The 26,803-nt window shown below is 46.5% G+C and overlaps 1 protein-coding gene across 4 annotated transcripts in view; it reads left to right on the top strand.

Annotated features, from left to right (window-relative positions):
* The first annotated feature begins 14,696 nt into the window (after positions 1-14,696).
* The window catches only part of SECISBP2L (SECIS binding protein 2 like), a 600,623-nt gene continuing 588,516 nt past the window's right edge, over positions 14,697-26,803 (top strand). For 2 of the 4 annotated variants that reach the window (XM_085644219.1, XM_085644216.1), the window contains exon 1: positions 14,697-14,808. The gene's annotated coding sequence lies outside the window, so the exon portion shown is untranslated. The remainder of the gene's footprint in view (positions 14,809-26,803) is intronic. The other 2 variants (XM_085644220.1, XM_085644217.1) reach the window with 1 other exon arrangement.

Below are 26,803 nucleotides of genomic sequence, written 5' to 3'. Positions count from 1 at the left end.
GCTGGGCCCTGGTCTGAGAGGGAAGCTGCTACTGCATATGTTCTGATAAAGACTTGCAAATCTTTAATAACAGTTTGAGTGTCAGCCGATCGTTGTGGCCATACCCAGAGAAATTTAGAACACAAATCTGTAGGCAGAAGAATAAATCTGAATGCACCATCCTAATTTAGAGGTCCGCAGTAATCCAAGTAGACACAAGTCATGGGTTTGTTTGAGACTAAGGTGGTGTCTGCAGTGGGTAAGGTGCGGTGGACCTTTTAATTTGCTGACAAATGTTACAGCTAAGGACATATTGTTTAGTCTGCTTATACAGACCATGCTGCCAAAAGAGTTTCTGTAATAAGGAAACTGTAGCCACCACACTTGCATGGGAAGATTGCTAATCCCTCATGGCAGCTATGATTCATTCTAGCTTATGGTCCTTGTTGGCTATCACATGATCATCCACTCCGGAAATGCTAGCAAAAGGTGTGCTTTGGGCACTCAATTGGTAGGAGTATTTTGCTGGATATTTTTTAGGTAATGGAGTGCCATTGCGTGAAGTATTGACAGCAACCATGATGTCATCATTCACTCTCATATGTGAACAAGTAATTGCAGCAACAACAGTAGTCTGACCGCTGATCTGGCAGCTTCATCAGCCAATGAATTCCCTACAACATGTATTCCAACAAGCTGATGACTCAATGTGTGAATTACATGAGTCCATGGCAAGCAATAAGCAATTTATGCTTGATAGGGTTTCCTTTAGAATCTCTGAATATATTCAAGCACCAATAATGCAAGTGTTCATTAAAAGACTGGAAACAGTATACAAAACATACTCTATGAGTGTGGGGAATTTATGATCAGTATCCCTTACTGCCAGAATTAAAGCTTTTAGTTCAGCTAGCTGAACAGTAAAATCCCCTAAAGATTATGTCAATGTTTTTTGTTGATGGAATTCTGCATTTTGCATGACACCACGTGCTGCTGCGCATGCAGCAGAATATTTTTGCTCGGTACCTATTGTGCGCTGGGCTGAACCATCAGTATATATTATATAGTCATACTGGTCAAGAGGCAAAATGTCACTGGGCACAGGGTATTCTTGTGCATACTGGAGGAATTGTTTTATTTGTGCAAGGTAGGGTCAAAGACATAGTCAACACTGTACATGTCAAGGAGGTGGTAATTGTATCCATCTTGGATGTAAGGCCTTTGCATTAGGTATGCTTGCCTTGGTGACAGCCTTTAAAGTTGGAACTGGAGTAACCACAATTATGCGTTTCCCCGGAGCCAACGGACTTTCCTTTATAACAGCTGCCTGAACTCAGTATTTTTTCTGTTGATGCAAACCGCATTTCAGCATTGCAGTATAATGCGATTTATATGCTATTGGCACAGTATCACCCTCATGAAAGATGACATATGTATGGCTAGTAGATCCCACAGTTATGCAGTTCACTAAGTTAGTTGTGTTGGCATGAGTATGTAGGTGTCTAGATGCAAGCATGTCAGTTTGCAGTGTTCTGAGAATATCAGTATAGTTTGAAGTCTAATTTCTGTCTGTAAAATCAGGATGAATTAAGTTGTACAACAGTGTAACCCATTGGGCATAGTCTGGTATGTATGTTCTACCAAAGATGAGAAAGCCTAACAGTGATTGTAGCTTTTTGATGGTGTATGGTGGTTGTAAAAGGGCACATTTTTCCAAGAAATATGGGGCAAGGGTTTTGCCTTCATTTGACAACTCGTATCCCAAGAATAGGACTCTGAGAAAAGCATTTTTTGTTTTTGGAAATTTGAATGTGTAGCTATGTACAGCAAATCCAAAAACTATGCAATCTACTCTAACTAAGTGTGTGTTTAAGTCCTCCTTCCTATAAATGTGTTCAACATACTGTTTAGCTCGATCAGGTCTGGATCCCCTCTAGACCCCCTTCCTCCGAAGCAATGGAAAAGAGGGGAAGACAAACTGTTGTCCACTTTGTTACAACTATGTAACCAGTCCCTTGAAACTAGCGTGGTGCCAAAATGCTGGAAAACAGCTATAGTCAAGCCACTATTAAGGAAAGCCTCAGCTGATCCTACAATCTTGGTTAACTATAGACCAATTTGGCTCCTTCCTTTCCAGTAAAGATACTGGAACGAAATGTCAGTAAACTTTTGTCCCCATTTTTGGATGATCACTCATGGTTAGAGGAAGAGCAATTTGGCTTCCAACCTGGCCATGGCACTGAGACCGCATTGCTCTGTGCCACTGATGAAATATATAGGATGACAGATAGCGGGCAGTCAGTAGTACTTGTCCTCCTTGACCTGTCAGCAGCCTATGACACATTGAACCACCACACTCTACTTTCTAGACTATGCTTAGTGGGTGTTGGTGGTCTTGTGGCAAAGTGGCTAAAGTCATATCTACAAGACAGCTGTCAGGCTGTGGCTATGCCCCCTTTCTGCTCTAAATTCAGAACAATTCCAAATGGCTTCCCCCAGGGATCCTCACTCAGTCCAATTGTGTTCAACGTCTTTATCAAGCCATTAATCTCTCTCATCAAATCCTACAAGATCAAGGTTATCATCTGATTCTTTCACTTAACAACAATCAGTTGGACTTGATCAGTAATTTTCAGGCCTGCATATTAGACATTTCTAATTGGAGGAGTGTAAATTCCCCGAAGTTACATGGAGGTAAAACTGAGCTCCTCTGCTGTCTACCAGTAAAATCCCAGTATCTGTACACTCCAACTTTTGGCCTCTGCCCACAGAGAACCCTCTTGGTGTCTCAATGATGATTCGGAATCTGGGAGTAATGCTAGATGAAAATCTTTCACTTGACAAACATGTGAATAGAGTAGTTGGAGTTTGCTTTGCCCTTGTTCGAGGTCTCAGGAAACTGTACCAAATGCTACCTGGCCAAGCAAGATCCCTAATTTCCAGGTGTGTAGTACTCAGTAGGTTGGACTATTGTAATGCCCTCCTTCTGGGAAAATGGAACGAGTCCGGGTAGTCACAGCCAAATGAACATTAAATAGACCTCAGAACTCCTCCACTTCCGGTGCTCTTAGAGATCTCCATTAGCTACCCACTGAACAGAGGATTATCTTCAAATCACTCTGTATTGTGTTCAAAGCTCTGTAAAATAAAGGTCCAAAGCTACTGCAGGCTAGGCTAAGGAAATGCACCCCAGGAAGGTCGCTTCACTCAGCCACACTAAATCTTGTCCAAGAACAGAGATTTAGCAAAATGGGTCAAGGAGGATGTGTCTGTACTGTTATAGGGGCACGGTTATGGAATAAGTTACAATCCCAAGGATCCCAATAACCTGCTTAAGTTCAGGAAGGCGTTAAAACTTGGCTCTTCCCTAACTAACATTGGGAGGACATTTAGGACTTCTGCTACAATACCCTTTCCTATATCCCTGCCTTTACTCGATGAGTTTTAGCAATATAAGTGCCAGAATACCATTCTGGTCACATTGTGCTCTATAAATAACCGATACAAATACAAATATATCTGTGCGATATATGTCATCAAAGTAATACAATGCTTCTGGGTCAATGTCATGTAGAATTGGTGTGACTCGGGCAGAAAACAGACTTGGGTTGTTCTGATACCCCTGAGGAAGTCGGTAGAATATTAACTGCACTCCTAAAGCACTAAAAGCAGGCAGTTAAGTCCCTACTTTCAGGTGTTATATTTTAGCAGAAAAAGCCATTGGAAATGTCCACAGTTGTTTTGTATTTTTTGTGCACAAGTTGTTCATGAGATCTGCACTGTGTGAGTTTTGAATTGCAAAAGTGTGTTTATGACTGTTTAAATGTATGTAGTCTAAGGCTAAATGATAGTAATGATCTGGCTTGGCTACTGGAAATAATGGATTGTTCACTGCTGAAATGAAAGGCTCTACTACGCCATGATACTCTAATTGTAGGAGAACTGTCATTCTCACCTTCAGTTTTCCGCAGGGGAGAGATACAAGTTCTGTAACGAAGTCCCAACTTCCATCACCCACCATATAAGCACAACAATTTCAAAGCCTGAAATGGTGAAATGGGGGGAAGAGGGGAAAACAAGGGAAGAAAAGTTACACGTCCAGGATTTGTTCAGGGATGAATAGGGATCTTCAGAATCTCGGAAGATGCCTGCATGAACGACAAAAGTATATGTGTAACTTAATATATCTAATCCATAGATGTAACCCTAGTCTCCCATATGTATAGAACTGTATTAACACTCAGCTCATAGCTACTTGTGAATTTCCCCTCTTCCGCTAAGTTCATAAGTAATAGAAGCAGGATAAAATACCTTTTCTTTCTAAGTAAAAAGATACAAAAATTAGAAATTTCACTAACCAAATCAAGGCACATAAATTAAGAGAAGATATACTATGTACTAACCTCTCAGGTGAGATCACATTACATCAGAAAAAGCCCCAATCAGAATAATCATGCAGGGCTAAACCTTTTTTTCCCATAACAAATGTTATTGTTGACAGACACAAGAGCCCTGGCGACACCAGGGTGATACATTGCTTGAGTATCATGGCAATGTTAAAGATGTCAACGTTTACAATATACAGTTGTTGCAGATTAGAATATGCATAGATCTAAATTATACTCGAACAAACATTTGAAACAAAAAACATCAGTGCCACAATGTCCGTATATATGTTATCGTACAAAATCTCTGATCGTAATATTTGGATACAGGTATACTTACTATCTGTGTTGGTACCCAGCATGAAGTCCTCATAACAGATCTTCATTATGTATGTAGGGGGAATAGGTTCAAGATACAGACCCCGATAATCCGCCCACCGCTCCCATATCTTCGGGTGTTTCTGGGGGCATCCCAGAGCCTAAAAATTGGTATTTCTAGCCCCATGGAAAAGTCAAGATGCCGTTTCCAGGCTCCCACAGATGGCGGGGAGGCCTCTTTCCAAGCCCTAGCGATGTCCTGCTTAGCATGTGGTATTCAGCCTGTAACTCGTGCAAGGATTTCAGGAACTGTCCGGAGCCACCGTAACCTCGCCCGCCCAGGCCCCGAGCTGGTCCTCTCCCCGCAGGGGCCACAGAAACGATTTGCTGGCGTTCATATAGAGGCCGGAGTGTTCGCCAAAGATTTGTATTATCCGGAGCAGATGTGGGCCGGATCTATTCGGGTATGTTAAGAATATTAATACGTCGCCTGCGTACAGCGATATGGTCGGAGACCTTCGCGACCATTCAAAGCCATAAACTTGGGAGTCCATTCTCACCCAAGCCGCGAGTGGCTCCATAGCGAGTGCGAAAAGGTGGGTGGATAGAGGGCATCCCTGCTGGGTACCCCTCGCAATGATGGCCGCAAGGTTGTATCGGCGACTCGAACCGCAGCGGTGATATCAGTGTAGAGTAGACGGATATATTTAGTGAGTCGGGGCTGATATTAAGGCGGCTCAGAAGTGTAAAAAGAGAAGTCCAGCTACGGGAATCAAAGGCCTTGTCCATATCAGCAAGGAGGAGCGTGGCTGGCTCGTCCAGCCGATCAACCGAGGCAATAGCATTGTGTGCGTGACAGATGTTATTGCGGGTGGCACGATCGGGCATAAAGCCGGCTTCGTCCGGGTGAATTAGCGCTGTGATATATGGGACAATGCGGTTCGCTATGATTTTATGGTTTAGATCTTTTATTGGCATTTTCAAAGGTATCAAACAAGTACAGCACCAGATTTTAGTCTTCAAGGGCATACAACCACGGAGAGGCGGAACAGAACTTAATTCTGTGCTGAGATTGATACAAAAACAGAACAAAGAAGGATAAGAAAAGCCTCCACAAAATCCTAACTCCCAACTCCCCCCTCCCATCCCCACTCACCCACTTGCGATACCAGAACCATTGTGTGTATGTGAATAGGATTCTCAGTGTGTTTCTCCGGCTGGGAGACCTCTAAAAGACGCAAGAGTCTGAGATACTTGGGACACGTTAACTCATGGAATTCCTGCGACAATAGTGACACATACAGGCCCTATACCTCCTGAAATTCAGCCCCCTTCCCTGCTAGTGACATGGAAATCCTCTCTATTTCCAAAATATGCCATATCCTGTGCAACCAATTTGTATGTGTGGGGATTATCGCGGTGCCACAATGGGCCAGGATGGGCTGGGCCGCCGCCCCTAGCACCATTCCAATCTGTCGATCACGGGTAATTCTTAAGGGGTATGTTAATGGGTTCAGGAGACCCAGCAACATGTAGGTTGGAAATCGTGGGTGCTGTGTATCGAGATGTCTGTCTATGTCGTCGATGACCTGTGTCCGGTATAGCTGGATCCGCGGGCAATCCCACAGTATATTTGCCCCACCAGCAGCTGTCACTTTGCGAAGGTTTAATTTTATGTATCCTCGCTATGATTTTAGCATGAAGTTTCCCTTCGACATCAAGTAAAGATATCAGTCTGCAGGTCTGGCGGCCGGCCTGGTTTTTAAAAAATCACTATTTCAGTGTGACACCAGTCAGCTGGGAGATGGCCATTATCTACTGCCGCGTGGAGCGCTGCCAAGTAGTGGGCTGACAGTTGAGATTGGTATTTCTTACAGAACTTGCAAGGGATTTCGTTCGGGCCCGGCGTCTTGCCCGGGTTCATGTTGGCGAGGGCACTTCAAATCTCCTCGGTAGTGACCGGGACATCCAGGTTGTCCCGCACAGAGTTTGACAGGGACTCCGGGGGCATATCAGCCAGAAACCGGTCGATGGAGGCTTCCGGGAGGGTCTCCCGTGAGGAGTAAAGATCTGTGAAGTAGTTAGCAAAGCTAGTCGTGATTTGACCAGGGTTCGTGAGTACCTTGCCCTCAAGTCACAGAACTCCGGGGAGAATCACAGGTCGAAGCATCTGCTGGCAAAGGCAGTGGAGAGGGGCGCTGGACTTGTCCCCCCACTGATATATCTGACTACTTGTGGCTAGCCAATAAGTTTTGACTTCATCCAACAGGTCACTAGCGTACAGCTGTTGTATCATGCAGAGTTGACGGCGGTTCGCGCGACTATCCTCATCTCTACTCCTGCGCTGTAGGTCAATGATTTGGGCCTCAGTGTGTAGCAATTTTTCACGGTGTTGCTTACGTTGTGCAGTGCAAAAGGCAATATCCACCCCCCCCTTAGGGTTTGCTTCATGGCTTCCCACAGGGTCCCGGGGGAATCAACTGTGCCCACATTGTGGGAATAGAAGTATTCAAGACTGGCAGTGTGCATCTGCTGGTGGTATTGTTCTTCCTGTAGGAGCCACGGCGAGAGCCGCCAACGTGGTGGGGACCGCCTGGGGTCTAGGCGCATCAGTAATATTACTGGGGAGTGATCGGAGAGGCCCCGGGGTAGTATTTCTACTGTCTCGACTCTGTGTAGGTGGGTGGCGGGAATGCGTATATAGTCAAGGAGAGAAAACGAGTCATAAATGCTCGAGAAGTATGTGTATCCTTGCTCTGTCCGGTGTAGTTTCCGCCATGTATCAACCCATCCCATCCACTGGGTCAATGTCTGGAGTTTCGATTCGAGCACGTCAACCCGCTGACCTGTACTGCGCCATCTGTCTATCGAGGGGCCCATTACATCATTCCAGTCTCCCCCGGCTACATCAAGCCCTGCGGAATCTCTGGCCCGAGGGACGTTAAGCGCCCCACTAAGTTCTACGATAGAGATGGGGGGGGCATGTACACTAACGAGAGTAAGGCGCTCCCCATATAGCGTACCCGTCACTACTGTATATCTATCCTGGAGGTCTGACCAACTCCTGTCATGAACAATGGGTACCTTGCTGTGAATTAGTATTGCCACCCCCCAAGAGCCCCTGGTGACACAGAATGGAAGGTCTGGACAAAGCCAAAGCTCGCAAGACATGGCGTCTTGTTGCCTAACAGGTGAGTTTCCTGTAACAATAGGATATATGTTTTTTAGCGCTTGGCCTGGTGGAGAACAGCCCCCCTTTTGATCTTCTCCAGCAGGCTGTGGACATTCCAGCCAGTAATATTCAATCCCTGCGTCTGGGTCTCTGTCATGTCGAGTGTCTGACGTGCATGAAGGCTAGCATGTGGGTAACATAATACGATCGAACTCTATATAGGAGATACATGATTGTGGCACTGAAAATCAACATGAACTTCCCATTAACCAACCCCCCACTCTCTCCCCCCCAATACCTCAACAGTTCTGAAGCATCTGTCATGGAAGGTGAGTGTCCTGCCACCAACTGGGGGTAGGATCCACTTCCAGCCGATGGATCCCCAATGAACGTCCTGTGTACATTAAAGCGTCTTTAGGACCACTGAAAAGCACTTGTAGTTGTAGCCCAGTTTTATTTCAGCCATCTAGGTTGGTATGTCAGATATACGATGCTGCTAGCATTGGTTAGGATGGTGTAGGAGTTTGTTGACCCTCCAATACACGTCTCCGAGAGCTGCTGCAAGTCTTGGACCTCCTCTTAGAGCGTGACCGGCGTGGTCGTTTCCCGCTGACCCTGGGAAAGTCCCGGCCGGGACCTCCTGATGAAGTGTCAGAGTCTATACCTGGGGTCCATGAGACCTCAGTTTCACCGTTTTGTCTGTCCAGCTGAACACTTCTTCTGGTGACACAAAGAAGTAAGTCTGTGATTGAAAGGAAACCTGCAGGCGGGCTGATAACAATAGGGAATATTGGATTTTTAGGCCCCCCAGACGGGCCTTGGCTTCGGCAAATGACTGTCGGCGTTGTTGGACCACTTTGGTGTAGTCTGGGAAGATCATGATAAATTGAGAGGCGTAGGTAAGGGTCCCCTTCAGCCTCGCCTGTTGCACAATCACATCTATGTCCTATAATTAAGGAATCGTGTCCTGGGAGGCGGTTTCTGTAGCAGAGCTCGATGTGCACGCTCAATTATAAAGCATGGAGACAGGGAATTAGCTGGAAGCCACTCTATCAGCCATTTGGTGAGGAAATCAGCAGTATTATTGCTCTTGCAGCCCTCAAGGAACCCCACAAATCGGAAATTATTCCTACGGGCGCGGCCTTCCGTGTCTTCCACCCTTGCTGCCAGGATGTGCGTTAGTGACTCCAAGCTGGATATCCGCTTTTGAAGGGTGTTCACTGTGTCTTCGGTTGTGGAAAGCCGCAATTCCGTTTCAGTAATCCTCTGCACCACATTGCAAAGCTTTTGCCCAAGGAGAATAACGTCCGAACCGACTGCACCGATTTTGGCATCCAATGGGTCCGCTGCATTGTCAGGTATGGTAGCCGCCACGTTCTTGAGCCCAGACAGTTGGGCCCCACCGCCGGTGTATATGTCCATCGTTGATTGTTTGGATGTAGCTCCGGGTGGTTTGTCTTTAGCCATTTATTCTCGTGGGACGACTACGTAAAGTGTACGTCTTGGCAGACCCACCGTTGGAAGGTAACTGAAGCGCCGCCAGCCCCTCCAAGTCTCGCCAACGTATGCCCTGGGGCAGCGGATGGGGAGGGTCCCACACCCACAAGCCACACCAGGGCCTAGCCTGGCTGTCTCCGCAAGTGGTACCACCCACCTCTCCTAATGCGTATCGCCAGCCCCCGGCATCTTGGTCACGGCCGGTGATTCTGTCTCAGATCCTGGTATGCTGTGGTGCTCCTCAGGGTCGGGTGGATACTCGTTATTGGGCCGCGGTGCCACAGGGGCAGTGGGGCACCTCACTCTATGGATGTACAGCTGCCCAGGTAAGTCTCAGGGTTAAGGGAGGTGCTCTAGTCTCCACACCTGGAAGCGACAGCAGGGGAAATATCAGAGGCCCCAGAGCACTCAACAACTGACCACGTGTTCTCCGGGTCTAAGTCGGGCCAGTCCAGCTTCACCAGCACCGTTCCCCGGATAGGGCCCGTACGCCGCGGGCCAGCCGCACGGGCTCGCCTCGCCGCCTCCCAACAATCGGGCCCCAGTGGGTATTGCGGTCCGATGTAGCCGCCGAGCTGCGGGGTGTCCCACTTCCACCAGGCACAAACACATGGCTCCAAGCGTTCTCAAACCAGCCAAGCATTTGTGGATCCTCCAGGCCAGCAGACTGAAGACGGTGCGGCCCAGTCAGGGAGCACCAGCGAAGCCCAGGCTCACCAGGCCTCACTTACGCCACGGCCCAAGTAGGCCGCTGAGATCCAGTCCGGGCATCAGCTACAGGGTCGCGTCTCCAGCCTCACATTCGGCGAGGCTCCCGTGAGGCGCCCATTTGGCCACACATCAGGGGGGCCACCGTGTCCCAGGACCACAGCGCAATCCCTGCAACCGCACACCGGCCTCTCAGGCGAATCAGTCACGGGGGGGGCCTGTCTCCACCGCAGCTGCGGAGGTCAGAATCCAAAGGGGCGCTGCGGTTTGATATGACCGCTGAGTCTCCCAAGCGTCCGGGCCTCCCAAAATGGGAGCCAGCAGCTCCAAGGCACCTCTGTTGTGAGGGTTTGGGGGTGCCAGCGGACGTTGCTAAGTTAGCATTAGTTCGTGCTCTGCCGCTTATGCACACGACACTACATGCCTTGGTTCCCGTAAACACTCTTGCTCATGCTGCTTCACATGGGAACTGTCTGCCTTTCACCATTTCGGCTGTGCTTTGTGTTCTAGTCTGTACACCGTGTTCAAGGACAGAAAACAACTTCACTGATTAATCGGCTTTGATCTGTCCCACACACATATAGACAGAACATGGAACACAGCTGCGCTACTGACTTTTCGGGTGTTTTTAATAAGGCACAGGATGCATGTTGGGACACTTGGAGAAAACCTTTCCAGAGGAAAAGCTGTGCTTGTCCGGAGATGTAAATCCTATCATCTGAGACTTGAGGTAGGGGGTTCCGCTGTCCAAGCCCAGAGATCTTCCACTGATATAATAAACATAGCTTGTAGCAAGGGGAGGGTGGTAATGTGCAACAAGGCTTCATCCACTGTCATTATAATGTGCTATCCCCGTTCGTATTTTATGGAATTGTAACTATGCTGCTTATATTGTTTTTATGCATTTCTTTGCTAATGTTAGCACGTGTACTGCATTACAGAGCATGTTAGTTGAAATAAACATTTTAAACTATACAGTGTCTCTGGTTATTCACATTGTGAACAAGTATGAGTATCTAAGCGAAAGAGTGTCTTGTTCCCATGAATTCTGAGAGACCCTGAGTCGCATGTTGTAGGATATCCAATCATTGGTATCTCCACTGTAGTACGGAGAACGAATGGGATACTATAGCTAGTCGGATAGGGGTTCTGGGTACTGAGGCTTGTTTTTTGGTACACCACAATACACCGAGGTCCTGGTTTCCTATGCATAGTTCTGTATATGTGCAGAATCCCTGCAACACCTCTTAGGCCACCGGGCGACTGCGGCCCTGTCCGGGCAGTATAATCAGCAGCTATGACGCGCAGCTGGGGAGCGCCAGCCAGGCCCGGGCCTACCAGATCACTTCTAGGCTGCGGCCCGATTAGACCACCGAGGCCAAGTCCACGTATTGGCCACGGGGGGGGGAGATGGGGTATATTCTAGCCATGCCGCCAGGCGTTGCCGTAGAGGATATCACGCGTGGCCCACTGTAGCAGGTGCCGAATCACCACGATCCTCAGGCAGCACGCCAGCCGCCTCTGCACACCGGACTCGTCCAGGCAGGCGCACCGGGCCCCTGTTCATCTGCGGCTACGGCCACACAGGAGCGTCAATCGGAGCCCGAAAGAGGTTCCGCAGCTGCTTCGAGGTTTCTCCGTATTCTGCTGAGGGTCAGATGGGTCAATGTGGCAGGATTAATGTAGGATTATGGTGGGCTACTGCAGCTACGCTAAGGCGCGTCCACCATGTTGGACCGCCAGGCCACGCCCCCATGCAGGGCTAAACTTAATTAATTATTAGTCCCTAGATATTAGGAAATTACTAATTATATCTTTTGTAATCTCTCATAGCTTGCAGCAGTGTACAACAGGAACCGGAATCTCCAAGCACTGTGGAGAACACATTAGATAGGTATAGTGCCTTGTATATATTGCGCAGCGCGCTTTACCAACATTTGAAGAATACATGTATTCTTTCAATTATTTCTGCATCTTTCTTTTTTGCAGGATTTTGTCACCTAGGCACAGCGAGGCCAGATGTGATGAAGTTGAATCTCAAGCAAATGGAAAAAACGCTAAATTGCAGCCAAATGCCGACATCGACCGCAAAGGTCACCCAGAAGCAAACAACTGAGTCAGATGGCAGAGACAGAAGACACGCACGAGTGCTCTAGAATGCAAAGCACTATTCTTTTCCCACCTGCTGACTATATTTATGACTTGCTCCGCCCTGTCTGCATACACGGTCGGGCACAGAGCAAACCTGACAAGAACTCTCCTAACCAGGCGTTGTGCTTCATGTTTTATTGGATATTGTGGCTTCACTTGTGGGCTAGACATTTAACACAGTTCTTTATTCAGACAATAACAGCTACCCCAGCTGGGGCTGTTCAAGCTGTGCAGACACAGTTAGCTGTGCCTGCAGGTAGTCCAGTGACCATCAATGCAATTATGGGTAAAGTTCCCGCCAGACGGGAGGAAATTCTGTTCTAGCTAGATCACAGTGCCCAATCTGAACCCGTCAACTTACCAGGGTACCAGATGGTATCAGCAACTTCAAACATGACCGTTCTTTATTCCCAAAGGAAATAGTGGAAACAAATCTACCCTTTCATTTACTTTTACATTTCCAAGGTAAACACAAGAAAGATATGAAATGGCTTTTCAAAAATTCATTTAAACAATTGTATTCTTATATAGCAAGAATGTGCAACAATTATTATTATTATTTTTTTATAAGGTCTTATATAGCGCGAACGTAACCCATGATACCCTATCAGAGCGCTTTACAGTATACAGTTATAAAGACATAAGAAATGAGGTAGTATACACGCATTTGATATTCGTCATTACTTACAAAAGAGGAAAAGGGTATAACATAACATAGGGATAGGATAACATAGGTGACCAGTGGACGGAAACATGATGATTCCAGAGGGCAACATCATATTAGAGTCAATACAGTTATTGAACCTTAGGTCTGAATTGTGGAAATAAACAGACCTATAGTGTTCTCTTTCTATCCACATGAGGGTAGCCAGTGATATGAGGATCGGATCGGTGACTCGATGCCAGCATAGGGTCGGGTCTTAGGATATGAATTTGTTCATTAGGAGTATTTTTACCTCTTTTTTGAAGGCGGTAAAGGAGGAGATTCCCCGAACCACTGGAGGTAAGGAAAAAGCGAAGCACTGTAACCAGCATTACAAGGATGGTGAAAAAGATAAAAATTCAACCATGATAACATAACTGTATGATTGTACTATTGTACTCCTACTTACCACTACCTATACTATTAAGAGCATAGTGGGAGTACCCTCTGCCAGATCCCTTAGCCCCCCTCCATACCCCGAGTATGATGTATGAGTAAGCCAGCCTGTCTAGAGCAGACTATCGTCCTTTGCAGGATAGAGGTCAGTGTCAGCAGGTTTGCATCTCAGCCACAGTGCGTCGCATTCCAGGGCAACCCCAGCAGAAGTGCTCCTCTGAAGAATGTAATGCAGAGGCTGTTTATATAATAAAAGCACAGTTCCAATAACACTGGGTCAAAGGTACAGAGCTGATGCGATGGTGTGTTTGGAGCCTTAGAGCAGTCTCCAACCGGACAACTAAATACACGGGCATTGTGTTCCATGTGCCTACCTGTGGACAGACTGTACGAGCAACATAATAACGCTTACTAAGAAATAAACTGCATGCAGAACTGTTCCTCAGTACATTATCGTGCAAGTGTAAAACATGTATAAAGTCACCATAAGGAAAAGATGTTCAGCTAAAACATGAAGCTAAAATGGATACTGATCGCGTTGTACCCCACAACAATTTTATTTCACCAAAGCTAAAAAATAAAAATCATAGTATCATATGGTAGCACTTTCAAATATGTGAGTTTGGAACATAAGCACTACAAAAACCTATTGTGTTTGGTATAATGGAAGATTATTTTGCTTGATAATGATCTGGGCCACCAACAGAGTACACATGACAACTGTCTTTCTGCCTTAGTTCTCTAATGGTACTGTCACGAGTGTGGAGATGGGGCTGGAATGGTTCCAAGTTCATGATCGACAACTTTTATTAAGTACTTCTCTAAGCGCAGTGCTATAACGTAATTTATGGATGTCAAAGCTTCTACAGGTTAAAAAAATACTTTTTGAACTTTGAAGAGATTTGATCATATTTTACATAGTTTGTTGTATAATTTAAATAGCAAACATTTTCATGAGTCGTCCACAGGGTCTAAGAGCCAATCTCGCCCACCTGCATCGCGAACCAGAGGCGTTACTCCCCCTCCCAGAATACGATGACGAGCAGCCATCGAGTTCCCCACATACTACAGATATTCATTGACCTACTGTTGAATTGGGGCGCTCCTACACTGCAGATGACTACGTTACAGCCCTGGTTCCAACTAAAGTCGCATTCTTCTGGCCATACGGGACAGTAACACAAACAGCTGATAAAAGAACGGGTGCAAGGCATGTGCAGACTCGAAGCCAATCAGCACTTCACAATTCTGAATGGTGCAGCAGGATTGGCTGGGGTGCCTCCAACTCTCCAATACTAGGTCACTGTACACACCGTCAGTACTGCCCACTCACAGACAACGCCAAGAATAAATTTAGCTGTGGGATTGGTTGTTTTTATACCCGGAAGTGCTAACTGTACGAATAAATGACGTCCGTTAAAAGATTAAAGACGGACGACGGACATAAAGCTGAATTCACGGACGGCCCCTGTAAGTAGCCGACAGTGGTCACCGTAGAGGTACTGTATATAAACATAGCCTCTGATATGTAAACAGGTTATTTGTTATAGCTGACTTCAAGGCAATACAGCAAATGCATATTGAGTATAATGTTGTCGGCGCGATGAACCATAGTATAAAGGCACGGGGCGTGATATGTTGTCAAATAAGTGTTAATATGTGAAAACAAGGGTCGTTATAGATACACAAATGGGAATGTATTTAAACATTGAAAACATATATTCTTATTAGCCCATACTTTGATATTGTGGACGTATGCAATTGATCCGTATGTATTTACGCATGGGCGTTGTTGTCTTTGAAGTGTATGCATTACGCACTGGTTTCATCATCATTCCTCTGCTCCCTCTTTGGAATCATGTTGAACAAAAACTCCCGTTTCCTGTTTCATTACACCTAGGTTAGATCTCCGAGCACTGGTAGTGTTATTATCAGCTGTAATGAACAACTGCTCCCCTCCTGCTTTTCATAGATCATTACACTATGGAGTAGACTAATCGAGAATCTGTGACTGCTTGTTTTTAAAATTGAAAAATGTACCTGTAACAAAATGCACCCCCGCTTGCGGTGTCCTCTTTAAGTTTATTTCCAGTAGAGTGCATTTGTGCACAGCTTATTCTTGTTCCTACGTTTAGTAATATTTTTACACAAGATGGTGACAAATTGTCCGAATTCTATATTTAAAGGTGATTCCCACGTAGAGCGAGCAAACTCCTCACTCAAAGCGTGTGCTAATTGACTTAGTGCTTGTTCTTGAACCTGGTTCGTTATTGTGTTTGGGATACAGTTTCCTGTTTCATTGCCTTGTTTTTTTAATCCAGCAAGACAAGATTGATTAGTCTTACTTGGGTGTGTAAGTTTTGTCCTGTTGTAGTATTTACTTAGATTCATCTAGGTCCATTAGAGAATCCTGCTCTGGCATAAAAATGAACGTCAATGGACATACTGTGTGCGTAGCTTCTATCACAATTGATGCACAACTGATTAATCTGTCACCGCTTCTGGAACTGCGCTGGGAGAAATATCTTAAGGTTATTTTCAAATTTCCTAAATACCCCTTAAAGTCCAAGGTTTTTCTCAACCAATATAAACGACCTCCCTGCTCTATTTACACCACCCTCCCACCTTGCCTTTCAAAGTTTAGTTTTTTACAGAATCCATATTTTTCACAGAATTTATATTTCCTAGAGAAAACATGAACTTTGAATTTAATCAAACATGTAAGAGTGACCCCCTCTGCCCCATTTCCATTGTGTCAAAAGTAGCGCTGTGCACTTTATAGAAGTTGTACTTGTAGAAGGAAGTAGATTTTTTTTGTTTTGTCAAGACAAGCTCATTATTTTACCTGGTGGCATGTTGTTTTCTAAAAAGAGCATATATATGTGATGTGTGGTTGTAGGTAGTATGCATCTGAAATGAGATATAAATAGTACATGAAAATATTTTTTTTGAACAGGGCTTGTAATAAAGGCTTGATGGCGATACTCGTAATTAAAGGTATTACCATCTTCCTGTTCTTCACTGCAGATAGCACTTAATATCAAATCCCAAAACTGATGTGTTGCAAAATGTTTATGTATACAAGTAGAGTATGCATTTCCTAAAAGAATAAGGAAAGGTAAAGGATGTAGGTTGGGAGCAGTCTGAGCAAGAAGATCAGAGTGTTCTGATTGCTCCAAAACAAGAGCCCTCACACACCGAGATGAGTGTCATGCTTCATCATTGGGTATCTCAACGTTAGACCAGCGCTGCAGTGCCCAATGGGCTCCTTGAGGTGGCTCTGTGCCGGAGGTCTTTTAAAATAAGACGCCGTGATGAAGTGTAAGTGGAGGTGCAGTGTGTGTAGATTGGTGTAAGTGTGTTATTAAAATAACTAATAGAGACCCTAAACAATTTTAATACGTTGGACTTCTTGTTATAAATAAAAACAAAAGGTGGCTGTGTTGGAGACAATGATCCGGTACAGCTCAAAGGAAAGTGATAACGTTGGTCAACATATTCTGTGCTATTTAAAGTCCCTGTGGATCTGGGCACTTTGTCAGGACCATGCAACCTTGTCTCCCAATGACTGGGCTTATAGTAGTGTTATTTGACAACAATAACCAATCTCAAAAAGTCACCCTCAAAGTGTAGGGTATGACTTATGTTAGCTAAAATCCAACCAAATTTGAATAAGTAAATGGCCCCTTTGAATGGCAGAGAGGGGTAGGGCACAGCTTTCCTAGCGTTCTGGACACCTTTCTTCCTGCAGCTAGCGCGGTCTGTGCATTCCCCTTGAGGGACCATTTACTACTCCATATTGGGTAGGATTTTAGATATCATATGGTATACCCTTCACTTTGAGGGTGGCTTTTTGAGATTGGGTATTGTTGTCAAATACCACTATTATAACTGATTGGGTACACAAGGCCTTATATCGACATGGTATGATTCAATAATTGTTCCTATTTTTAAAAAGGGGGATAGGGCCCACCCAGCCTGTTATCGTCCAATCTCGCTGTTGAACTCTACAGTTAAGATTGTCGGAAGAATTATTTTGGATAGGCTACAGGTGTGGGCGGAGGTGCGGGCAATGATAAGCAACCTACAATATGGCTTCCGTAAAGGATTGGGAACAATTGAACAGGGTCTTAATTTACATATTATTTTAGATAAATACACTAAAGCTAAAAAGGAAAAGTTATTTTTAACCTTTGTTGATCTGACTGCAGCATTTGACTGTGTGATTAATGAAAAGTTGTGGCATATTTTAGAAGGGTTAGGGATGGATGTTTTAATAGTTTCTTTTTTAAAACCGCTTTATTCGAAGGCACAGGCAAGGGTACGCTATGGGCTGGATGGTGACTGTACCAAGCACTTTCGAGTGATGAAAGGTATCAGACAAGGATGTAGCCTTGCACCTTTCCTTTTCACACTTTACATAAATGGTTTAGAAACAAACTTGATCCAGGAGTGCAAGGACTTGCCAACAGTAGCGAATCGTCCAGTTCCCGCTTTGTTATACGTGGATGATGCGGTCTTAAAGGCCCGTACGCCATTGGCTCTCCAAGGGGTGGTTAATTTGTTTGCTAATTTTATGTCAAAATTAGAACTCACTATAAATTGTTCAAAAACATTTAATATGAACTGTGGGGCTGGTAACAACAAGAAAATTGCATCACCCCTGAAACGCTCCTGGAATACCTAAAAAATACTCAACCCTGCTCGTCACCTGACCCGGACCTACAGATCGACCACTTGGACGCATGGATTAGTCAGGCCTTAGATGCTCTCGCCCCCCCTTAAACCCATTAAAACCTTCAGGGCTGCTCCTTCGGCACCCTGGTATTCTGACGAGCTCAGGCAGAAAAAGGCCTCCTGTAAATCTCTTGAACGTCTCTGGAGACAGAATTACACCACAGATAGTAAAATCTCCTACAAATTAGCCCTCAAAGAATATAGGAGAATGATCGAGGAGCACAAACGGGGTTTTCTGGCCTCCAGAATTATGCGTGCCAGCAATGGCGCTAGGGAGATCTTCAACATAGTTAGATCCTTTGCAGACCCCAACGCGTTGATCCGAACTCAACCCGCCTCACAGTCATTATGCAATAAACTCTCTCAATTTTTTGAGGATAAAATCGAAACCATCTATTCCTCCTTTCCCACCCTCAATACAGAAGGACAGGAAGAGAAACCCACTATTCTCCCGCCACTACTGTCCACCCTATCGGAATTTGCAGCTATCTCAGAAGCCGATTCCATGGTCGAACTACTTAAATGCAAATCAGGCTCGCCCAATGATCCCTGGCCAGCCAAGCAATATAAAAAAACTTGCTCCCCTTCTTAATCCCTACTTGAACCACATCTGGAATGACTCCCTTAGATTGGGCTGTTTTCCTGCCAAATGGAAACATGCCTCTCTGGTCCCTATTCTTAAAAAGTCCAATTTGGATCCGGACCACCCTAGCAACTATAGACCCATTTCCCTCCTGCCTGCCCCAGCTAAGATCTTGGAAAGGCTGGTACACTCTCAGTTGGCGAATTACATCGAATCCAATGGACTTCTCCACGACTCCCAGCACGGCTTCAGATCGGGCCACAGCACGGAGTCGGCCCTTATTGAAATGGCTGACTCGGTGAGGTGGACATTAGATCGGGGGTCGAAGGCGGTGCTAGTGCTGCTGGATCTTTCAGCAGCATTCGACACCGTCTCTCATAAGATCTTGCTGAGAAGGTTCGAGGACTTGGGAGTGGGTGGCGTCGTGCTGAAGTGGCTCTCATCTTACCTTTCGGACCGCACACAGCAGGTTTTTACCCCCCCCTACACCTCCCCTGCCAGACCACTTAAATGGGGAGTTCCTCAGGGCTCTTCCCTGAGCCCGCTCCTTTTCAATGTTTATTTCACTCCTTTGGCTAAGCTGATCGCCCAGACTGGGATTAAATCCACCTCCTATGCTGACGATATTCAGCTACTGTTCACTTTTGATACCCCTTCTGTTTCTGTTTTTGATCCACTGAAATCCTGCCTTAGGGACATTTCTAGTTGGATGGATGCCAACTCCCTCCGACTTAATGCAGGAAAAACGGAGGTCCTGTTTTTTAACTCTCCATCCCCCCTGGATTCTAGCCTGTGGTGGCCAGATGACCTGGGCCAAGCCCCCACCCCCAAGGACTCGGTGAAAAACCTAGGAGTACGCTGGGATAACCACCATAGTTTCAACAATCAGGTACAAACAGTAGCAGCCTCCTGTTTCGCCAAAATCAGGACTATTAAACGGCTTATTAACTATCTGCCGGCGGACTGCCGTAAGACTGTGATCCAGGCACTGATAATTTCCCATCTTGATTATGCGAATGCCCTTTACCTTGGTATCACAGCAGGCCTTTGTCACAAACTCCAGACGGTCCAAAATGCCGCCGCCCGGCTGGTGGAGAGAACCCTTGCTAGACACCACATTTCTCCACTTCGTAGACTGCACTGGCTTCCCATTGCTAAAAGAAGTGTCTTCAAAGCCATGCCGCTGGCCTTTCGAGCGTCAAAAGGCATTGGGTCGGCCCATTTGAAAAACACCCTGCGACCGTATGTCCACTCCAGGACTTTGCGCTCCAACTCCTTATTTTTCCTCGACACTCCACGATTTAAACGAGCCCGTGCAGGCGGAAAAACTTTTGAGGTCTGCGCCTCTCAGCGCTGGAATAAGCTCCCGCTTGCTCTACGCACCTGCCATATAGAATCAGTATTTCGTAAATCTCTGAAGACACATCTTTTCTCTTCCTAATTTTGCCCTCTGATCTTTGCTCTCTTTTTCCAGAGTTCTCAGCGCCGGGACGCCCCGTCTGGGCAGCTGTGCGCTTTATAAAATAAATAAATAAAATTAACACTCTTTTTATAGATTCAAAGGCGATCGAGCACACAACCTTTTTCCTATTTAGGAATTTTATTTGAGCAGATGGGTTCATGGGTTCAGACAGTGAAAGCCAGAAAGCTTCTTTATATTAAATCTTTGATGGTGTTATCTAATTTCAGTAGGAAATTGGGAAAATGACCCCCCGTTGAACTGCTTCAGATCTATAGAGCCAAGTGTGGGGCTATTGCCAGTTATGGCGCAGGATTTGGGAGTATGCCAATGTAGGCTTTCTACAAGTGGTAGAAACCAAGTTTTTTAGGTTTCTTTTGGCAGTGCCAGATTGCACGTCAACACATGCCTGCCACTTGGAATTAGGCATGCCCTATTTAGAGGACATCCTTAGGATCCAGCCAATCTTACTTTGGCATAGAGTATGGTCGGCCGATGAAACTGTCTTTAACCGCCACATCTTGAAGGATGCCCTGGGGATCGATGGGGTTTTAGCAACCCACATTCTATGCATGATGTCCCCAGGAAAGAACTTAAAGGTCATTGTTTGCGTTTTCTGGGAGAATGCAGAACTACCATAGAAAGATGTAAATCAACGGTTCAAACTCATTATATTATTATGGCAACTCCAACAATGCAACCATATATTTTGCTGGTTACGGGAGTCTATGATAGATTCCTGTTATCCTGTTTTAGACTGAATATTTTATATAGATCCCTAAGCTTTCCGGAACAGAATGATTGGTCAAAAATTTTATGTAACTGCCCTTGTGATGATATCTCGACACAGTCAACCATACAAATATTGTTTTTTTGTAAATTTTATATCGTGCCATGAAGAAAATGGATTATCCAGGTACTGAGAAAATGAGGCCTGAGACAATGCCGACCGGAATTTTTAGCGTTACAAACCTTAGATGATGAATTTAAAATTGCCTCTGTGATAGCTTTTTTTTTTTTTTTTTAGAGAATATTTTTAAATATCGTAAAACAATTTTAGTGTAAATGCGAGAGTCATACTTGTATATCAGGTTAAGATTATGTACTAGCTGGATTGTGTATTGTACTTTTATGTTTACCGAATAAAGTTTTTCTGATCTAACCGATTGGGTATTGTTGTCAAATACCACTACTATAACGAAACATATTGACCGACGTTCTTACTTTCCTGTGAGCTGTACCAGATTACTGTTTACAACACGGTCGTCCTTGGTGATTATTTATTACAAGATGTCCCATGTGCTAAAATTGTTTAGGGTCTCTCTCTGAGTCCGACTGACCAATTACGATGCTTCCGAACATTGTTCGGTTGGACTTGCATTGACTTTAATAGGGGCCTGTGTTCTGAACGAGAACACAGGCTCCTATTGAAAAAAGGGGTAGTTGGGGAAAACCTTGCACCATGTGGCGAGCACCTCATGGTGCCTGCCACACTGTGCATGGTTGGAAAGAGGGGTTCCTTGGGTATCCCCTCAGGCCCCTACCGGAGGCGTACAGGTGAAGGGGGGGCTTGGTACAGGCCCTCAAAGTCAGATTCCGACAGCTGTTTCGTGTCAGTCAGCCCGATTCGGAACAGCTGTCAGAATCTGACATCGTAATCACTCGGTCGGAAACTGTGTCCATTGAACTGTATGTTTGGCTCTGAACGACTCTGGTTGCCCGAATGCTGCTCGGAACCGAATCAGACAGCCCGAACGGGTTCCTTGCATCGTAATTGGTCTTTCGGAACTGTATCTGATTCGGTTGGAAACATAGGTTCCAAAACTGATTTGGATAATCCAAATCCCTTTCTGAGCCTTTCCGAATGCCATTGTAATCGGCCACTTAGTATATTAAAGCATGTTTTTGAATGATACCTACTCCTCACCAAACCAAGGTTTGCATAAGCCAGGAACATCCACTCCATAGATGATTATTTGCCACCCAAACCTGGGAAGGCAAAAGGAGATACCGTAGCACTGGTCTCTCCACCCATGTCACAGATCAATGACATTAATAAAAAAAATAGGGGGTGGGGGACCATTAGGAATTAGGTCCATTACATCGATGAACTGTAATCATTTTAATCTGGGTGGAATAATCCTTGCCTCCGTGTTCTTAATAGAATTGGAAATTCTTGTCACAAATGTTTGCACATTTTTAATTCTGTCAGGACTGGAGGCTCTGATTATGCTTATTTAAAGCTTAGCCACCACAACAGAAGCCACATCAACAATAGGTTTTGTAATAAAACATTCGAAAGTAGACTGTCGACCAGTCGGTTGATTTCATGATGTCAGCGAGGCTAACGCCCAAAGCAAAATATTTGGAAGCCGTGGCTCTTTGTGCCTGCTTCACCCATATGCCAACACACTTATCTCACCAGAGTGGCCGGAGTCACTTGGCAAAAGGGTTTCTGTATTACGATCACTAATTGTCCTTTCATATCTGTACAAAACTCGGCAGTACTCGCCTCGTATGCTTTTAAACATTGTACCACACAAAGTTTGGGATTATCCGGGAAGGCCGGGTAAGAAACTGAGGCCGTATTGCATTCGGTCCGCCTGGAAATGGAGAATGCAACCACTTCAGGGGAAAAACTGCTTCTGCCAAATCTAAAGCGCGGACATCTGAAACAGTTTTACAAGATACGAGACAAAGCAATATGGTCAATTTTGCAGACAATTGTTTCCTCAGTAGGTATTTATTGTCTGGCCATGACTCCAAAAGCTGCAGGACAATGGATACGTCCCATAATGCTCAGTACTTCGGACATAGTGGACGGACAATACGGATGCCCCTCAGAAGTTTGCATACTATGGGATGCTCCTCCACCGGCTTACCATCAACCAGATCGTGGCCTCCCGAAATGGCCGACCGGAAATCACTAACTGCCCTGTAAGCCATACCTGCAGAGACAAGTGAAGACAGAAAATTGATTACCAGAGTGTAATGTGCTCCAACAGGATTGACGTCCTGTTCACGGCACCAGCCACACCATCGTTTCCAACCAGAAGAGTAACGCTTGTGGGTATTAGCCGACCAGGCTTCACTAATGAATTTTTTCGCTTCTCACGAAAGCCCAGGGACACTCAATCTGTCCTGGAAACCCCCCAAGCAACTAGGGAGAGATGACCTGATGATATCCTTGGATGAGGATAGCCCCCCAGATCCAGAAGGAGATTCCAGCGGAATGGAAGAAGGATCGAGGATGCACAAGACCGCTCCAGGAGGACTGGGAACCATGGTTGCACTCTTCAAAGAGGCATTATCATCACAACTTACGCTCATTGACGGTGCACTTGGGCCAGTACTCTGGAAATCATCAAGAAAGGGGGAAGCACATAACACAGATTGGAGTTCCAGTCCTGGAGAATGGCGCCTGTGGCCAACTCACCTGGGTCCAGATGACAACTGAAGAAGGTTGGAACTTGCCGGTTGAGGCGGGATGCAAACAAGTCTATCTGACATGGGCCCCAGAGACGATTCAGCTAATGGAAAACTCTGGGATGAAGTTGCCAATCGCAGATGTTGGGACTGACAATCGGCCACTGTGTTGTTGCGGCCCTCTAGATACTCTGCCACCACAGATATCTGGTGTTGAAGGCAAAATTGCCCAAAATCCTTGGCGATCACCGCCAACACCCGGGAGCTCGCCCCCCCCCCCCCCCCCAACTTGTTCACATAGCAAACTGCTGAGACACTGTCTATACAGAGTAAAATGCAACAGTCGGTCTTTATTGGCGAGAGACTGTGAATTGTAAAGGAGCCTGCCTGAAGCTCCAGACATTTGATATGCATGGTCAATTTGTCTTGGGACCACCGGCCCTCTGTGGACATCGGTCCGCACCTGTCTCCCCAGCCCAAGTGACTGGCATCCGACTCAATCACTATTTCTGGAGTGGAACCAAAGACTGCCCTGCCATTCCAGGCCTTCATGTGATCCAACCACCACGACCTCTGACCTCGCGTCCTCTGAGAGGAGAATCTGCTCTGCATAGCTGAGGCTTTTCTGGAGATGCTGAATCTGGAGTCTCTGGAGTTCTCGGTAATGTAGGGGACCTGGGAAAATTGCATGTATCTAGGAGGCCTGTAGGCCCACTACTCGGGCTACGGATTGCAAGGATACAGTCTGTCTGCTCAAAATCAATCTCAATTCTCTCTTGATGGTCCTGACCTTCTGTGTTGGTTAGATCAGTTGGCAACTGCAAGAGTCTATCTGGAACCCTAGAAATTTTATCATTTGAGATGGTACCAGAATCGATTTCTGTGGGTTCACAATGAAGCTCAAGTTCTGAAGGAGAGCAATTGACTACTCTAGGTTAGTGACCACCAGCTGAGGACAACATGCCATAATAATTACATCATCTGGATAAATAATCAGCCGGACCCCAATCCCCCACCCCGAGTCCTTAAGGACTCTACCACTGGATTCAGGAGTTTCGTGAAACGCCATGGTGCTGATGAGAGACTGAAGGGAATGACTTGGTAATCAATCATGGCATTTGTAAAGTAATCAATCAATCATGGCATTTGTAAAGCGTGCTACATACCCGCGAGGAACTCAAGGCGCTAGTGGTGGGGGAGGGAAGCTGCTACTGTTCGAAGAGCCAGGTCTTGAGAAGTCTTCTGAAGGTCAGAAGGTCTTTGTTCTGCCATAGGTGGATGGGGAGAGTGTTCCATGTCTTGGGGGCGAGGTGGGACAATGATCTGCCGCCGTCGGTCACTGTTCGGATGCGGGGGACGGTGGCGAGGGCGCGGTCTGCAGAGCGGAGCTGGCGTGTGGGGGTGTAGAGGCTGAGTATGCTGTTGAGGTACGTTAGTCCGGTGTTGTGGAATGCCTTGTGTGCGTGGGTGAGGAGTTTGAAGGTTATCCTCTTGTTGACAGGGAGCCAGTGCAGGTCTCAGGTGGGGTGTTATGTGGCTGCGGCGAGGGATGTCGAGGATCAGGCGTGCAGAGGTGTTCTGGATGTGTTGAAGCAGTTTCAGGAGTTTGGCCGGGGCTCCTGCGTAGAGTGCGTTTCCGTAGTCCAGTCTACTGCTGACGAGGGCCTGGGTGACCGTCCTTGTTTCGGTGGGGATCCACTTGAAGATCCTGCGAAGCATGCAGAGGATGTTGAAGCAGGAGCAGGAGACGGCGTTGACCTGCTTCATCATGGAGAGGGTAGAGTCGAGGATGACCCCTAGGTTGCGTGCGTGGTCGGTGGTTGTTGGGGTTATTCCTAGTGCAGTCGCCCACCAGGAGTCGTCCCAGGCTGAGGGGGTGGATCCGAGGATGAGGACCTCCGTCTTGTCAGAGTTCAGCTTCATTCGGCTGTTCCTCATCCAGTCGGCGATGGTCTTCATTCCTTCATGGAGGTTGGCTTTGGCGGTGTGGGGGTCCTTGGTGAGGGAGAGTATCAGCTGGGTGTCGTCGTCTGCGTAGGAGATGATGTTGAGGTCGTGCCGTTGTACGATGTGGGCGAGTGGTGCCATGTAGATGTTGAACAACGTTGGGATGAGCCTTGGGGTACGCCGCAGATTATCTCGGTGGCTTCGTAGCGGAAGGGGGGGGAGGCGGACACTCTGTGTTCTGCCGGAGAGGAAGGAGGAGGTCCTGTCCAGGGCCTTCTCTTGGATTCCGGCATCGTAGAGGCGTGTTCGTAGTGTGTGGTGGCAAACCGTGTCGAAGGCGGCTGATGGGTCCAGGAGGATGAGGGCCGCGGTTTCTCCGTTGTCTAGCAGGGTCCTGATGTCATCGGTGGTGGCGATGAGGGCAGGTTCGGTGCTGTGGTTGCTGCGGAACCCGGACTGGGACCGGTCCAGGATGCTGTTCTCCTCGAGGAAGCTGGTCAGTTGTTTGACGGCCTTTTCGATCATCTTCGCCGGGAACGGGAGCAGGGAGATGGGTTGGAAGTTTTTGAGGTCCTTGGGGTCCGCTTTGAGTTTCTTGAGTAAGGCGTTGATCTCTGCCTACTTCAGCTCTCCGGGATGGTCGCTGTCTCGAAGGAGATGTTGATGGTTTTCCGGAGATGGGGTGCAATGGTGCTGCTGGCTTTGTTGAAGATGTGGTGTGGGCAGGGGTCTTCCGGGGATCCAGAGTGGGCGGTGTTCATGATCTTGATGGTGTAGTTGATGTTGGTCCAGGCGATCAGGCGGTTGGTGTGGGTGGTGGTCGTGGGAGCAGGGGTCTCAGTGGTTGCCGGGGTGGTGACGGCGTAATATTCTATGCCACCGGAATTGCAGGAAACTCCGATGAGGCACAAAAATGGGAATGGAAAGGAAAGCGTCCTTCGGATCCAAACGGACCATCCAGACCCACTCTTGGAGGAGATCGCGGAGCAGATGGATGCCTTCCATCCTGAGATGTTGGTAAACGACACAACCATTGAAATCATTCAAAACTAGTCGTGCTCCGCCCCCTTACTTCTCTAGTAAGAAGACACCGCTGAGAAACCAAAGGGAATGAGGTTCCATAGCCACTAAGGTCCCTTTTTTGCAGAATAGTCTGCTTTTCGGAGGAGATAAACATTTGCTCTTGATTGGGGGGGGGTGGGGGGGGGAAGACATTATTGGGGGAAGGGAGACTTGCCTGGGGTAGCTGTATAGTTCCAATTTGTACCAGTGCACTGTCTCCAGTAACCATGCATCCTGCGAGATCGTCTGCCAAATTTGAAGGAAAGATTGAATCCTACCC

Source organism: Triturus cristatus, chromosome 3_1, assembly GCF_964204655.1.
Source record: "Triturus cristatus chromosome 3_1, aTriCri1.1, whole genome shotgun sequence".
Lineage (NCBI taxonomy): Eukaryota > Metazoa > Chordata > Amphibia > Caudata > Salamandridae > Triturus > Triturus cristatus.
The sequence above is the reverse complement of the archived record's forward strand: the minus strand, read 5'-3'. Positions and strand labels throughout refer to the sequence as shown.